This window comes from Dipodomys merriami, unplaced genomic scaffold (genome assembly GCF_024711535.1).
Source record: "Dipodomys merriami isolate MVZ:Mamm:240054 unplaced genomic scaffold, mDipMer1.0.p SCAF_93, whole genome shotgun sequence".
Lineage (NCBI taxonomy): Eukaryota > Metazoa > Chordata > Mammalia > Rodentia > Heteromyidae > Dipodomys > Dipodomys merriami.
The window spans coordinates 4,281,736-4,296,450 of record NW_027206546.1 but is presented as its reverse complement, the minus strand read 5'-3'; the positions used below and the strand labels follow the sequence as shown (position 1 = coordinate 4,296,450).

Genomic DNA, 14,715 nt, shown 5'->3' with positions numbered 1-14,715 from the left:
ATGTCAAAATATATTCGAGTTGTTTGTATACACCTATAATAATTTCTATAGAGTTTGTGATTTTTTAATCAGAAATAATTTTAACTTATCTGTTTAAATGAGTAGTACAAAAACTAAAGATATTTCTGATGCTTGTCTGAAAAAAGTATATTTTAAAATATTTAGTATTCTGTTTGTAAAATGTCCATAACCTATTTCATTCTCTCATAGATATAATACTTTGAATTAGACATTGTTTTATAATATATAGGTTCATTACTAAATGTGTCCTTTCAGATTGCATTCCATATAGAAACAGTTTAAGATTTCTTTAATTCCTAGGTCCTTATAGAATTTTATTTCTTTACGATAAAATGACAATGTTATCTTATTTCAAAAGTTTTATAAAGGTTATGCTATGTAAAGGCCTTTCTAAAAAGGTGAAGATTGAATGATGTCAAACTAACTTTTATTTCTATGAATAACATGTATTCTTACACTTGTGTATTTGTAATCAACTTTTTAATAACTGTTTTTCATTTCTTGCATTTCAAGAATGAAAAATATGTAATACTTCACAAATTTTCATATCATCCTTGTACAAGAGCTATGTAAATCTCTGTATTGTAATTTGGGTAGACGTGCTGCTGAAGCATGTAGTATCCTGGAAATTTAAGTAGTTAATGATGCAATCTTAAGACAGGCATATATCTTTGGTTGCCTATTTGTAACAAGGAAACCTTATTGTTCCCAAAACTGCTATTCATCTTATTTCTGTAAAATTCTGTGTATAGTGGAAACAACTTATATTGTTTGTTCGATTGCTCACATTTGCAATTTTTTTCAATGACTATTTTAAGTCTTTTTCATTTGAAATTGGATCATACTTTGAAGCCTTTATATGTAGGGCCAAAAGTGATGGATTTTCAAGTACTTATTTATTAACTGATTTAGCTAATGGATTCAAAGTAAGCCTTGCTTAAGAGCTACTTCTAAACTTCTGCAGCTTAAAATTTCCCAAATGAGGTCTTACTGGCACAACTGTCTTCCTGACCCTTTACCCTTGCTCCATGTAGGAAAAGGCCAACCAGTATCTTACCCTGACAGCATAGATTGTCTTATTGGAGCAAAACTAATCTGTTACAAGGGATCATAGAGAGACTAACAGTTCAGACAGAACTGTTCAGACTAGAAGGTATTTTTTCAAAATATAATTGTTTAATACACCCTATCATTTCAAAAGAAGCTAAAGCAAGGAAGGTGAAAAAATTGTTCATATGTATGATTATCTAATGTCTTGGCCTGTCTACCATCCAACCAGGCAGGAACTTACACCACTGATTTTCTATCACCAAATATATTCCATAGCTCCAAGAGAAGTCCATATGTTTCTCCTCATTATTAGGCCTTAAATTGGTAATCACAGTGTTTCCTCTTGCCCCTAGGCTGTATATCTCCGAATGGTAAAGTTTTAGCTCTAATTCTATCAAACACTGAGGTAGAGGTAATGGAATTATACTTTAAAACCATTGCCTCTGGTGGCTCAATGGTAGAGCGCTTGCCTTGCATGCCTGAGTCCCTGGGTTTGATTCCTTAGCTCCACATAATCAAAAAGAAAAAAATAAATAAATAAAACCGTTGCCTTTGATACCCTTACCACGAGAGAACGATGCAAAACATTTTCTAATATTAAATATTTTGATGTATTTTATATTTATATGTGCTGATTTTATATTTCACACAGTGAATCTTATTAGAATTTATTGATAATTTGGAAAATTCATTGATATTTATTCCAATAAATAGATTGGAATATAAATAATCAGGATTAGAATATATATTAGAATATAAAAAATATCAATGCTATGTTTTCGGTATAAACTTGTGATACCTTCTAATTGTTCTTCGTCTTCTGAATTCACATGGTAAAAAAAAAAAAAAACAATGTTGTTTTCTTCTAATCTATAAGCTATTTTACTCTGCTGTTCTGTTTATTGTATTAACTCGCTGGTCCCAAACTGTTTTTCTCCATGTTTCTGAAGCATTCCTACTGATAATACTCAAATTTTGCTGATTTGATGTCTAAAAGGCATTATTCTTCTACAGGATCCACGGGTCCTAGGATCACAGGTCCCAGTTATCCGCAACATCAGAAAACTAAGACAAGAGTTCTCACCTAAGCCCATGCAACATGCCAACAGAAAGTAATTGAAGACCCTTTTTAATTTCTCATTTCGTATATTTCAGGGCCCCAATTCCTTGAAATGCAGGAATTAGCAGAAATCAATTGGGAAATGCAAGGCAACTTAAAATGCAAGATGGAATCACAAAATGTGAAAGTACAGTAATTCAAACTTTCAATTTTCAGATGACCATCATATATGATTGAACATGACCACAAATGTCACAATATCATTTGTAATACGCTTCTCCTAAGGATTAATAAATGATTTCAGTCCAGCATCAACAGGCCAAAAATAGTTCCTGGAACGATAGATCCATAATTGCTCTATCAATGCTAGGAACACTTGACATATAGGTCAAATATAATTCAGAAAAACATTAATTGAGAATATCCTTAGTGCTTTAAAACACTGGTACTTCAATAAAACTTAGTTCTGTAGTATAAAAATGTTGTCATTGTCAAACAAATGATAACCTACATTTAACCTCCTGAAAGTATATTCCTTTTCAAATAAACTTTTAAAAATTACATTTGCCAAATAACACTTTACAAGTAGATGATATTTAGTGACATAAATAGTTTTTGAAGTGTAGGGAGCAAGTTACAACAGAGTTGATTTATTTACCCAGCACTAATGCCAAACAGGTTCAAACATTCATTAAAGTGTAGGAATAGGACCCCCCCACACCATTTGTGTTTTTCAGTAGGTGCCTTTGAAGATTCGTTAAATAGATCAGCCTCCCATATTTCAAACCAAAACATTAGCTAATAAAGTAAATTTCATCACATAATAAGTACACTTAAAAAGTCACAAATAGTTGCTTTATCATATGGTGTTTTATGTTTTCCCTATCTGTCTAACATAGTAAGACATATGACTTTAAGTCTTGAATATGGGTACTCATCAGAGATTTGACAAACTTAAAATCTGTCTATTTCTACCATATTCCTCTACATTTTAGTTTTCTTCTTTTTCCAAAACTTGTAGGTAGTAGAAAATATTATCCCATGTAAAATAAAATAACCACAAACCACAGTGCAAAGCCATTTATAAAACTGGTACTTAAGAATACATTCTAAGCCTTTTTTAAACTTTCTTGTTGACTACAGATCATTAAGCTCTTCCAATCATGGGGGCAGTTAAGATCAATGCTAAGGGTTTTGAACATCTGTTGAGCATTCGGGGAGTGTAATCCATCTTCCTTGACAGCGGCCCGGTATTTTTGGGTCATGGGGGTACCATTGGTTAGGTCGTGCAGAGGTTCGGTGGACGTTTACAGGGAACATGAACTGGGGTTCATTTATAGGCTTGGCTGTCATTGCCACGGTAGATGTGGGGCCTGTGAACAACTGTTGTATTACAGGGGGAACAACGAGTTTTTGTTCTTGGGAAAAGTTGGATATCTCTGCCCAAGGATACAAAGTTTTCTGAGGAGAGTTCCCAGGCTGGCCTAAACAGCCAAAAGAAGTGATTGGGCAGGCTTCCTGGGACTGATAGTGTGGGGGAGGCAGTTTTACGAGCATAACTGCCTGGCCCCCTGGGTCACCTGATAGTGGAAGTTGTTGGTTATCTGTGTTCTTGCTGGAATTGTTTGCTGTGTCACAAGAAAATGGGGGTGCTAGAGCAGCTTCACTATTTTCCTTTTCTTCTGTTTCTTCTTGCAGCGAGGTGTTAAACGCTTGCAGAGTTTCCCCTTCTTCTTTCCCTCATAGACAGGCTTGAATAGCAACTACAATGGGGTAAAAGATTAGGGGCAGCTCAGAGCTGTCATGGACTTCCTTTTTATGAACTGTCTGAAGGACGTGGGTCCACCTGTCTGGATCTCAAATGGCCCCGGAGTCAATCCAGGGACACAATTCATTCACTATTTCCCATATTAATCTAGCTTCCTTTTGTAATACTTTTATCTGCCTACTCCTGAGCAGGGCAACAAGTGCTTGTGATTGAGGCTCTCCTGCTGCGGGAGGGGGGGGGGAAGGTTGCCCATGGAGGCACTAATTTTGCACTAGACCCTAGACCGTACATCTTCTGAAAACGATCAAGCCACTCGTTGGGCGCCACTTGTAGGGCTAGATCTCCAGCAGAAGGTAAGCATGAATGACTCACACAAGGAACCCACGTTGGGAGAACAGGCTTATGCAGGTCTTGTTTATTTCTGCACCAGGGGAGGGATTATGTAGCCCCAGCTTTCCCAACCTCCTGAGTCCTTCCCAGCCAATTACTTATTGGGGAGTTGATGTAAGGCACTTGTGATGGGCACTGCTTGGTTACAGGCACTGATTGGTCCCCCGGGGGCTTGTAGGGAGCATGGACAGCTCATGGCTGGCAAGCTAGGCAGACATGCCTGTGGGTCACGTCTCTATGAGAAGGAAGTGTGCTTCAACTGCTACTCTAGCTGACTCAACCTGATCTGACCGGCTCTACCCACACTACATCTTCATGGTTTTCCTTTCAAAACTCTTTTATTTGGATGTGGAATTTATTTTCATGTCTTCATTCAATCTGTTCTGCATTGTAGTGAGCTAAATAGGCTCTCTAAAATCACTTTAGGTAGCAAAAATATTAAGACAATGTATATCAAAAAGTTTGGCCTGCCTCCACTCCTGAAGCCAATATGCTTAGCTAGGGCTTCTAAGAACGTGTTTTCTTCCATTTTCATTTTGCTCAGTTCTTTTCTGATCCTAAAACTTTTTGGCTTACTTAATAAGAGAAATCTTCACTATCTCATGTTAATAAGGATATTATATTTTGTAAGCTACTAAGAAATGTGAAATCATTGGTTTCAAGTATCCAATCAGATTTTATTCTGTGGTTCAGTGCTTCACGTGCAAAGACATTGTGGAAAGTATTACAAACAGAAAAGTGGAAACCCAATACCTACTTTCATTGTTGACGGCACTTTCTCCTTATATATTTCGACCCAAATTATCTTTTTCAGAGAATTACTATTTGGTAATTAAAGTCAATTCACAAATTGTGATGCCTTTTTATAAAAGAACTTTGAATTTAAATTCCACTACAACCTTGTTTCACACAGTAAGAGTAGCTTTCCTGGGTAAGGACAATTCTCAAGGGAACCTACAGGATTTATAGCAAAGTTTCTGAGGTTTGTTTAGTGTGAAAATGAGCCATCTTCACCCACATGACTCCCTCTCAGCTAAGTCTCCATGGAGTACTTTGCATGAAAGCCTATTTTCCCAGGCAAATTTACATTTTCATAATAGGCAAAGTTGTTAAAAAATTTGAACAAATAAAAATTTACCTTTTATAATTTTAAAACTCTTTTGAAATTCCTTTATTAGAACTGCAAATTAACCAATCCTAACCCCACCTTTACCATGAAAATCAGTTAACATGTTGTTTTCATGATATAGTTTCCATGAAACTATTATTTTCCAGTGGTTTTGTTATGCGTATATATAATCATATAAGCTGATTCTGAGCAAAATGAACTCCAAGATATGGAAACAGAGAGTATTATTTGCCGCTGTTGTTTTTAATGTACTATGTGATTTCTGATTTCTTTGGGGTTTTTCCCCTATGCTTTATTCCCTGCTGTATTTGATTTTTGTAGCCTGTGCATTGTGTATATATTTACCTTAATTAGAGAAGGGAAGAGGAACAACAAAATGGTGAGACAAAGGACAAAGGCAAAACAATGCAATAGCAATACTCACAAGACAATATGTTGTAAATATACATTACAACTTGTGAGGAGTATTGGGGTGAAGGAAAACTGAAGAAAATAAGGGAGGAGTAACATGTTTGAAAAGTTATGTATTCATTACCTCAAAATTGCTGTAACCCCACTGTACATCACTTTGACAATAAAATTAAATTTAAAAAATACGCTGCATGAAATAAAATTTCACTGTATTGGTATAGTAAATATTATTTTTTATGTAGTAACTTTTTAAAAATCAATACTGTTTGGCATCTAATTTGAATTAATTACCCTCTTTTTAATCAGAAGACCATCAACTTGAATGCTATCTGACTAAACAATATTTTCACAATATACTTACCAATATTTTGAAAAAATAATAAATATAGTACTTTCTCATACTAAAAGCGAAAACAGTTTAATTCTATGGAAACCTATAATTTTTAAAAGCAAATAAGTTGTTAAGAAGACAGAATATATGTGTTCTTCAACATTCTAATGACTAATAACTACTCATTTTCAAATTCAGAAGATTCCTTACCTGAAAGATTCAAAACAGTACCTGCTTGCATGTCTGCAATAGATGCATTTTTCAATGGGGTGTTACAGATTGAGAGTCAACAAAAAAATAACCACATTCTGGTTGAGGATAAAACTATGTAGCATAGGTAATAATTCTTCAAGAGTAAGCAATTGTTTATCACAGTAAGCTATTATTTTTATGACCACCAATCCCAATATTTATGACATAGAGTCGTTCTAGCCCAACAGTTTAGAACTTTTAGGGTGCACCTCAAACTTCCCATAATTCACATCATGAATAGCTTATCTCTATTGTGAAAAAAATACAACTCTGCTAATGTGATGCCATACATGTTTTGGAAAGAACACCACATCATTTCCCCCCCACTGGTATTCTTGAGATCAGAACACTTGCAAATATTATTTATACTTATACTTTTTTAACTATCATATAAATTATGGATGCTAAGGTCAGAAGATTACAGTTCAAAGCCCACCCAGGCAGGAAGATTCCCTAGATTCTTATCTTATAAACTTATCAGCAAAAGTCAGATACAAGTGGCATTGAGGTTGAACTGGTAGAGCACGAGCCTTGAGCATAAACAGGCTCAGACACAGTGTCCAGGCAGAGAGTTCAAGCCCTAGGACAAACCAATAAAACAAAAACAAAAATAAAAAGAAACCCCAAAACTAACATTTTTCTTATTGTATACAGTGGCAAATAATTAAGGAAATTTCTTCCTGTGCTACATACAGGTAGGAGAAAGTAGATGTCACACGATTATTCTCTTCATACCATGTTAAAACTAAGACTCCAAAAATTGCTCTTATTCTAAATTTATAAATTATATATTTATATATATATATATATATATATAATTATAAATTATATATATAAATTTATAATTTTTTGGCAACTCTGTCTACAACATTCACATTATCATTTTATACATTAATTATTGGAATTATTTATTAACTAAGTTGTAATTATATAACTCGCTTGAAAGAATATTCTAGCCAAATAGAATGCAAAATCATTTGTGAATTTGTCAATTAAACCCTCTTCTTAAAAAGAAATTTTAGCATCCGATAGAATATGAAATTAAAAACAAAATCAAAATATTTATTTTAAATCTAAATTCTAATTTAGCAAGATCTTCAAAATCCTACATTAGACGAACTTTGCTATTTTTCCAGGCTAAAGTTTTTGTAATCCTTCATCGTTTCTTTTTTTTTTTTTTTTTTTTTTTAATTGTATTTTATTTTATTTGAGAACATACTGTACAGAGGGGCAACAATTACATGGGCAGGATAATGCATACATTTCCTTCATCGTTTCTTTGGGATACAACAAAATGATGATTACTTGCTTTTTCAAATTTTGGATGGGAATCATGAGTCAGTTTGGATCTAGGAATGTACTGTAATGAAGAGAGAATTTAAAACACAAGTGAGGATTAAGTATGAGTTGCATTTCAACAGAAAATTTGACTTCTCAAAACATAATGACAAAATTAGCCCAAACTTCCAACTATGTATTCCTGTCTTGTTTGTTTTGTTTTGTTAAGACAAAATTATCCTACCCAGTCCAGGGAAGGTATCACTATGTAATTCCACTCTCTAATCTCCTGTCTTAATCTCAGTGCTAGAATTCTAGGTTTGTATCACATTGCCCTGCCATAGTTTCTTGGTTTATTTAATCTAGATACAGACTACCAATTCTGAACTTCTCCAGGGATATTATACACCATAGTGACTGTTCAAACTGCTTATCTACTATTTTCAAAGATGTTGTAATATTTAACACAGGATATGAATATTTTCATATGCACTTGCGGGATCTCTGATTCATTCCTTCATGGATGCGATCCCTATAATAATGATTAATGGACTCTCTTACTATCTCTGGTCCCTACCTATGTAATATTCTCAAACTTTTTTGAAGGAAGTTCACTTGATGACTTTCTAATATTAAAAATTATCACTTGATTCTAGTCTTATTCAGGATATATATTCTGCTGTTTTCTAACTTTTCTACACATTCTGAGAGTTGTTTCATTTGTGTATTTGTGTGTGCACATATAAGTGCCTCTGTGTATTTGTGTATGTTTGTATGTATGCATGCAAAAGCCTCAAGCTCTTATTCAGCAATCTTGTTCATAACTGTTATTCCATCACCTGAGCCATTGTTCCAATCCAGCTTTTGGTTGCTTTATTATATGTACTGTTGCAAAGCCTGTTCTGCCCAAGCTGGATACAAACTGAATATCCCAGACTCCTTTTCATTCTAAGGTTTTAGTTCTCCAGGAATATCAACTTTTAAAATAAAAACATTATTGTGAGGGTAATGTCTAAGCTGTAGCCCAGATTTTTAACTAAAGAATTCTTTTTTTGTTTTGTTTTGGTAGGGGGTCCGGTCATGGGGCCTGAACTCTGGTCCTGGGTGCTGTCCCTCAGCTCTTCAGCTCAAGGCTAGCATTCTACCACTTGAGTAACAGCGCCACTTTTAGCTTTTTTTTCTTTTTTGCTTATGTAGTGCTGAAGAATCGAACCCAGGGCCTCATGCATGCAAAGCAAGCGCTCTACACCTGAGCCACCTTCCCAGTACTAACTCAAGAATTCTTTAAAGATAGATGAACACACACATTACTTATCCTGAGTGTACACTGCTAGAAATGTGATCGTAAGCTGGGTTGTTGTAAGATATGAGGATTGAGGCTCAAAGCCAGCCCAGTTATGAAAGTCCCAGAGACTCTTTTCTCCAATTAACTAAAATTAAACTGGAAATGGCACTGTGGATCAAGTGGTAGAGCATTAGCTTTGAGCTGAATTGAAGAGAGACAACTCGTAAGCCCAGAATTCAAGTGCCAAGACCACCGCCAACAAAAAAATATACATATACAAGTGAAGAAAAAAAAAAGAAATGTGACCTTAGCCACCAGTTCATTACTAGTATAATCCCTGCTCTCACAAGATGGACATTTTTTCCAGTTAAATCCAAGCTCATATATCTGACTTGCTTTGGAAAAAGTATTATTCTTCCATTCTACAAAGTTGCATGATTAGCAAGCATGATTTAGAATGAGAGTGGCCTCATATTTCATGTTCCACAAATGAGTCTTGCTTTCTGTATATCACTCCCATAAATCTACATACTAGACTTGGCTTTATTGTTTCAATGTTGTCTTATTTGTAGTATGCTATATTGTATTGAACCCTTATACTTAAACACAGAACTTCTCTTTCTCCTATTATCGCTATTGTTTCCCTTACTGTTAGCTCATGTCCACTTGGGAAATTATGAACAGCACATACATTCACAAAAAGAATGTTCTGGGAACCTTCTTCCCATTTAAAATTCGCCTTAATTTACAGAGAACTTACAAAGTTTGAACTCAATGTACTCATGTATAATTTATTTATAAGCAATATAAATTTCATATTTTTTATTTACTGAGTTGTTATTTCAGTGAAGCTAGAAAGCATTCATTATACTTCAAGCAGCACCATCGATTGTTACTGGAAGTAACTTTTACTGGATGTGGAAACTGACCCAAGGAGAGGAATGGAACATTGAGGAATAACAAAGTTCAAGTTATCTTGTGCTTTCCTTTTTACTGTACAAGAAAAGTATCCTAACGCTTGAAGGAAACTCTGTCCCTGGCTTTTTCGAGTGTGTTCTTTACTCACATAAAATTTTTCTGTAAAATTCTAGTTGAGAGTATCACAAAAGGAAATAATGTACCTTTCGACTGCCAGCATAAAACAAAAGGAAATAACGTTGTTTTAAAAGTGTTCTCCTGCAAAGGAACAAAGATGTGGAGGTTTTAAAGTGTCATATGGATGGATATTTCACCCCTGAGATGATTCTCTTGATGCAGGAGTCAGGTATCAATTCCTTTGGTCTGGTCCTGAGTTCTTCAAAGCAATAAGGATTCCATAAAAGCAGGATGCAGTGAGTATGATCAGCAAAAGGAGCCTCTTCTCTGACCAGTATTCTTTTAAGGAAAGTCCCAAAGAAATATCTGGGATTTTTGTTTGCTTGTTTGTTTAGTGTGTGCTGGTTCTGGGGCTTGTATCCAGAGGTTGGATCCTGTCCCTGAACAGCTGTCTTTCCTGCCCACCTGCCCCCAAAGCTAGTACTCTACTGCTTGAGCCAAAACTCCACTTCTGGTTTTTTGGTATTCAATTTGTGATAAGAGTTTGACAGACTCTCCTGCCTGGTTTGGCTTTGAATTAAGATAATAAGAAAGCTAAGTGACATCAACTGTATAGACTTCTCTTTTGAAACAAGAAATATTAGATGAAGTTTATTGTAAAGCTAATATGTGACAATTTTTAAAGGAAGAGAATATGTCTAGCAAAGAAGCCATAACTTAAATAACTCAGCAAAAGTAGGTGCACTGAATCATTTTGAAATTATTTTTTCTGCTTGGGAAGATTATTGATCTTGTCCTTCCTTTTGGGAAACTTAAGGTAATATTTGCACTTTTTGTTGGTTGTGTGGCTTGAACTCTGATCCTGGGGGCACTCCCTCAGCTCTTCAGCTCAAGTTGAGTGCTCTACCGCTTAAGCTTCAGCACCACTTCCAGGTTTCTGGTGGTTAATTGAAGATAATGGTCTCATGGACATTCCTGACCAGGCTGGTTTTGTACCACAATACTCTGGTCTCTACCTCCTGTGTAGCTAGGATTACAGGCATGAACCACCAGTACCCAGCTCATATTTGCCCTTATGTGCAATGAATGACAGACACAATGTAGACAAATAATGGAAATTTGAAACAAATGACGGCATTTCAGCTTTTCAGAAAATGTGAGGTATCACTAAATATGTGCTCCTTTCCATGTTGTTTCATTAATGACTCATGAGCTATTGGACCCTTACATTAGCATCCTCTGCCATCTTTGTAGGTGTATTTAGTATCAGGAAATGTTCATAGAGAAATATAGAAAGACTGAGATTTTTAGAAAGCAAAAAAGATAAGGTAGGAAAGAAGAGCACAGAAGGAGATACATTTATTACACAGAAATTAAGAAGTAGCCTAAGAGATTTAGAATGCTAAAGGCAATGAGGAATAAGACTAGTTGATAACTATTTGTTCAATAACCAACAATGGTTCTCTAAAACAATTTCTGGTATAACTTAGTTACTTTCATTTGTTCATTAACTCTGGAATTGTACCTTCTCTTCTGTCACTACTGTTAATTTGTCTCTGCTGTTTTGGTACCATGAATGACCAAAAATATTTCCAAATCTCACTTAGACTACCCCTCTCATTGTGATTAGCAGTGACCATTCAACAACCTGGAATCTTTGAATTTCCAGAGTATATCTTCACCTGATATCTGAGCACATTCAAGCCATTAATTGTTGTGACCTAATGAACAAAACAATTTTTCCAACACAATATCCTAATATAAGTAAAGTACATGAATTAGGGACTACAGTCAGGTGTCAGTGTGACGGACCAGCTCGGCCGGAGCACTGGGACGGACAGACGGGACAGGGATCTAGGGATAGGTGGGCAAGGAGTCGGGGAAGTGACAAACAGACACGGATGCAAAAGAGTTGCATTGAGTGTATCTTTATTGAGGAGAATTAATATTTTTATACAGTGTGTAATTGTGACATAGATTCTTTGTTTATTTAAGCACATAATCAATTTTTTAAAGGCAAAGCATTGATGAATTACATGAAAATTGATGACTATCCCACCAACTGTTTAAGCTAAGTGGTGCGAAACAAGTCTAGCATATTGTTTAATAGAATGTGTCTTCTATTCAGCCTTTTTATGTTTAATAATTAACAAACCTAAGACAGGGTTCTATTTATATTGCACTCTTTTTATTTTTATTTTTATCCAACTATTTTCATCTTTATAAGCTCATGTATAAGGAAATGGTTCTTTGGTTCGTTCAGTAAATATGATGTTACTAACTTTATATTTTGTGTGAAATTACCATCTATTCCCTATTACGTAAGTTGAACTAAACATAATCACAACTGTTGGGAGAATCTTTCTTTTTCTTTTTAAATCAGAGGTCTCTTTTATTTAGAACTCTCTGAAATTCTGGAATAAATCTCACTTAATTTAATTCATTGATTTTGTCTGTTGGACATATCTGGAAATTTTAAGTCTCTATATTTACTATGTGTGAGCTGCAAAACCACTTGTGAAGTTGTAGGAGTTTCTGGGGGCAACATCACATCAGATGATGGATTGATTGGGGCATTGCCCACATTTAATCTTTGGTCTTAGTCTTTATTACTTAGAGAAGCCATCTCTATTAGACTGGATAGTTACAACATGCTCTGTTTGCGGATCAATAGAAAAATAGCCAAAACGAGAATAAAGGCAACGAATGTACAGCCAAGAAGAATATAGTAAGAATTCAGAGGCTATAATGGTGCAGCCAAGTGTATGGGAAGCCTTGAACCAACACCCCCTTCCTGCAGGCATGCTTCCATGAAGCTCTTTGACTAACGCAATCTCTCATGCAGACTCCGCAGAAGGTGGCGTGGCACCAACCGGCCACAGAAAGATGTACTCAGCTGGAGATACCAAGAACCACTGGAAGTGCAGAAACTTAAGCGTTTGACCTTGTTTCTCAGGCCAGAGACTATTCATTGAATTTGCAGCCCCTTATTCTGTTGCCTATGTCAAATCAGAAGCCATCTATCCACCACAGGCAGCTTCATTAGATGTTCAAACTGGTAATGGAAGTGCCCCGCCCACCTATACAGGCCTCTCTTTGCTTAACCCAGCTAAGGACTCCTTGCAGACAAATCTTTATGTCTGCTTTGCCTGCTGTGATCTCTGCTCCTTTCCAAATGCTTGCTTTGGCAGCTTCCTCTCCATTGTGCCTGTGCCTCTCGGACTGGGTTCCCATGGTGGTTGGATATTGAGCTGCTTGTTAGAGGAGGAAACAAGGGTTGTTGTGTACAATGGCATGCCTGAACTAGCCTGGAGGCAGGACAGAAGCTCTCCCAGGTGGGACTTGTCAGGGCACAGGGCAGGCATCCTGCCATTGGGCCCTGGGTCACTGTGGTGAGCAGCAGTCACACTGGAATTTCTCTTTTTCAGAGAACAATGGGTTAAGTCTGACCAGATTGTCTTCTCTAGGGAATCAGGTTCTTCACCAACTCCTGGGGGATGCCTGGGGCTTGAGTCTATGCCAGGCTCCTCTCCTGTCCAGAACCTTTTATTCCAGAAGTTTCAACCAAGTGTATGTGGCAGGGCATTTCTTCCCTTTTACTTTTTTAATTGAAGCTCATAAATGTCTTGGCACACAGAAGAGACAGAACTAAAGATCAGCCAGAAAATGATTGGAAATATAAGAAGAAGAATTAAGAGATTTGATCCGACAATGGCAATTATAATTATTACATGAATCCAATCCTGAGGATTGAGGGCCTCCAAGTTATGCTTAAGTAATTCTGCCAAAGATTGTAAGTTTTTTACATCTAAATGAACATTACTAACTGTTGCAAATTCGTCCTATAAAGCCTCCATATCGTGAGAGATATCATTACTTCTCCAAACTCCTAACAGATAATTTTTGGTGGCATTCCAATTAAAAGAAGAGTTATATTTTAAAGGAATAACACATATATAATTAAAACTAGCATGACATTTAACTGAGAGTTGTATTTTTAAATTTTGAACTTCCTGACCTATAGCCAGAACCACTTCCTCCAGAGCATTTACTTTCATTTCTAACTTTTTATCTATAATTTGTTGTTTTGTGCTGGCTAATGTAACATTTTTGCTTAAATCATTAACAAAATGAGCAGTATTAACTTCATTTACTAAGACTGCTGTAGAAATTACTAAAGAGGTAATTATTGTTATTAAAGCACTTATTCCTAAAATCAAGGTCGCAACAAAGCGTTTTGGCCGCAACATAACATCCAAAGTTTTTAACATTTGTAAAAAAGAATTTTCAAACCAAGGATCATTTTGTATATCTACAGGTAACAATACATAAGAAGGTCTTTTTAAAATAAAAATTACAGAATATGTTTTATCCAAAGAAGTAAGACAATTAGTAAAAATACAATTTTTACAACTAATATAGTATGATTTTCCTTGATGAATAATGATTACATTATCTGGTCTTCCAGCTAAAATCCCCATAGGTTAACCCACACATGCTCTTACCCCAATTGCAGTACTCTTAGTTTCTTTGGGCTTTTTAAACAAAATCGTATTTGTTGCAGCAAAAAGTCTGAACAAAGCCACCTGAACGCCCGTTTATTGTGAAAGAGGGAGTGACTCACCAAAATGGGAGCCACCCACCCTGGAGTGAACCATCTTTTTAAAGGTTCCCCGTATGTATCAGGAACATAGCCATTAAACTT

At 35.7% G+C, this 14,715-nt stretch overlaps 1 pseudogene; it reads right to left on the bottom strand.

Moving 5' to 3' along the window:
* Positions 1–538: 538 nt before the first annotated feature.
* LOC138821721 (U6 spliceosomal RNA) lies at positions 539–635 on the bottom strand (annotated as a pseudogene).
* Positions 636–14,715: the final 14,080 nt, after the last annotated feature.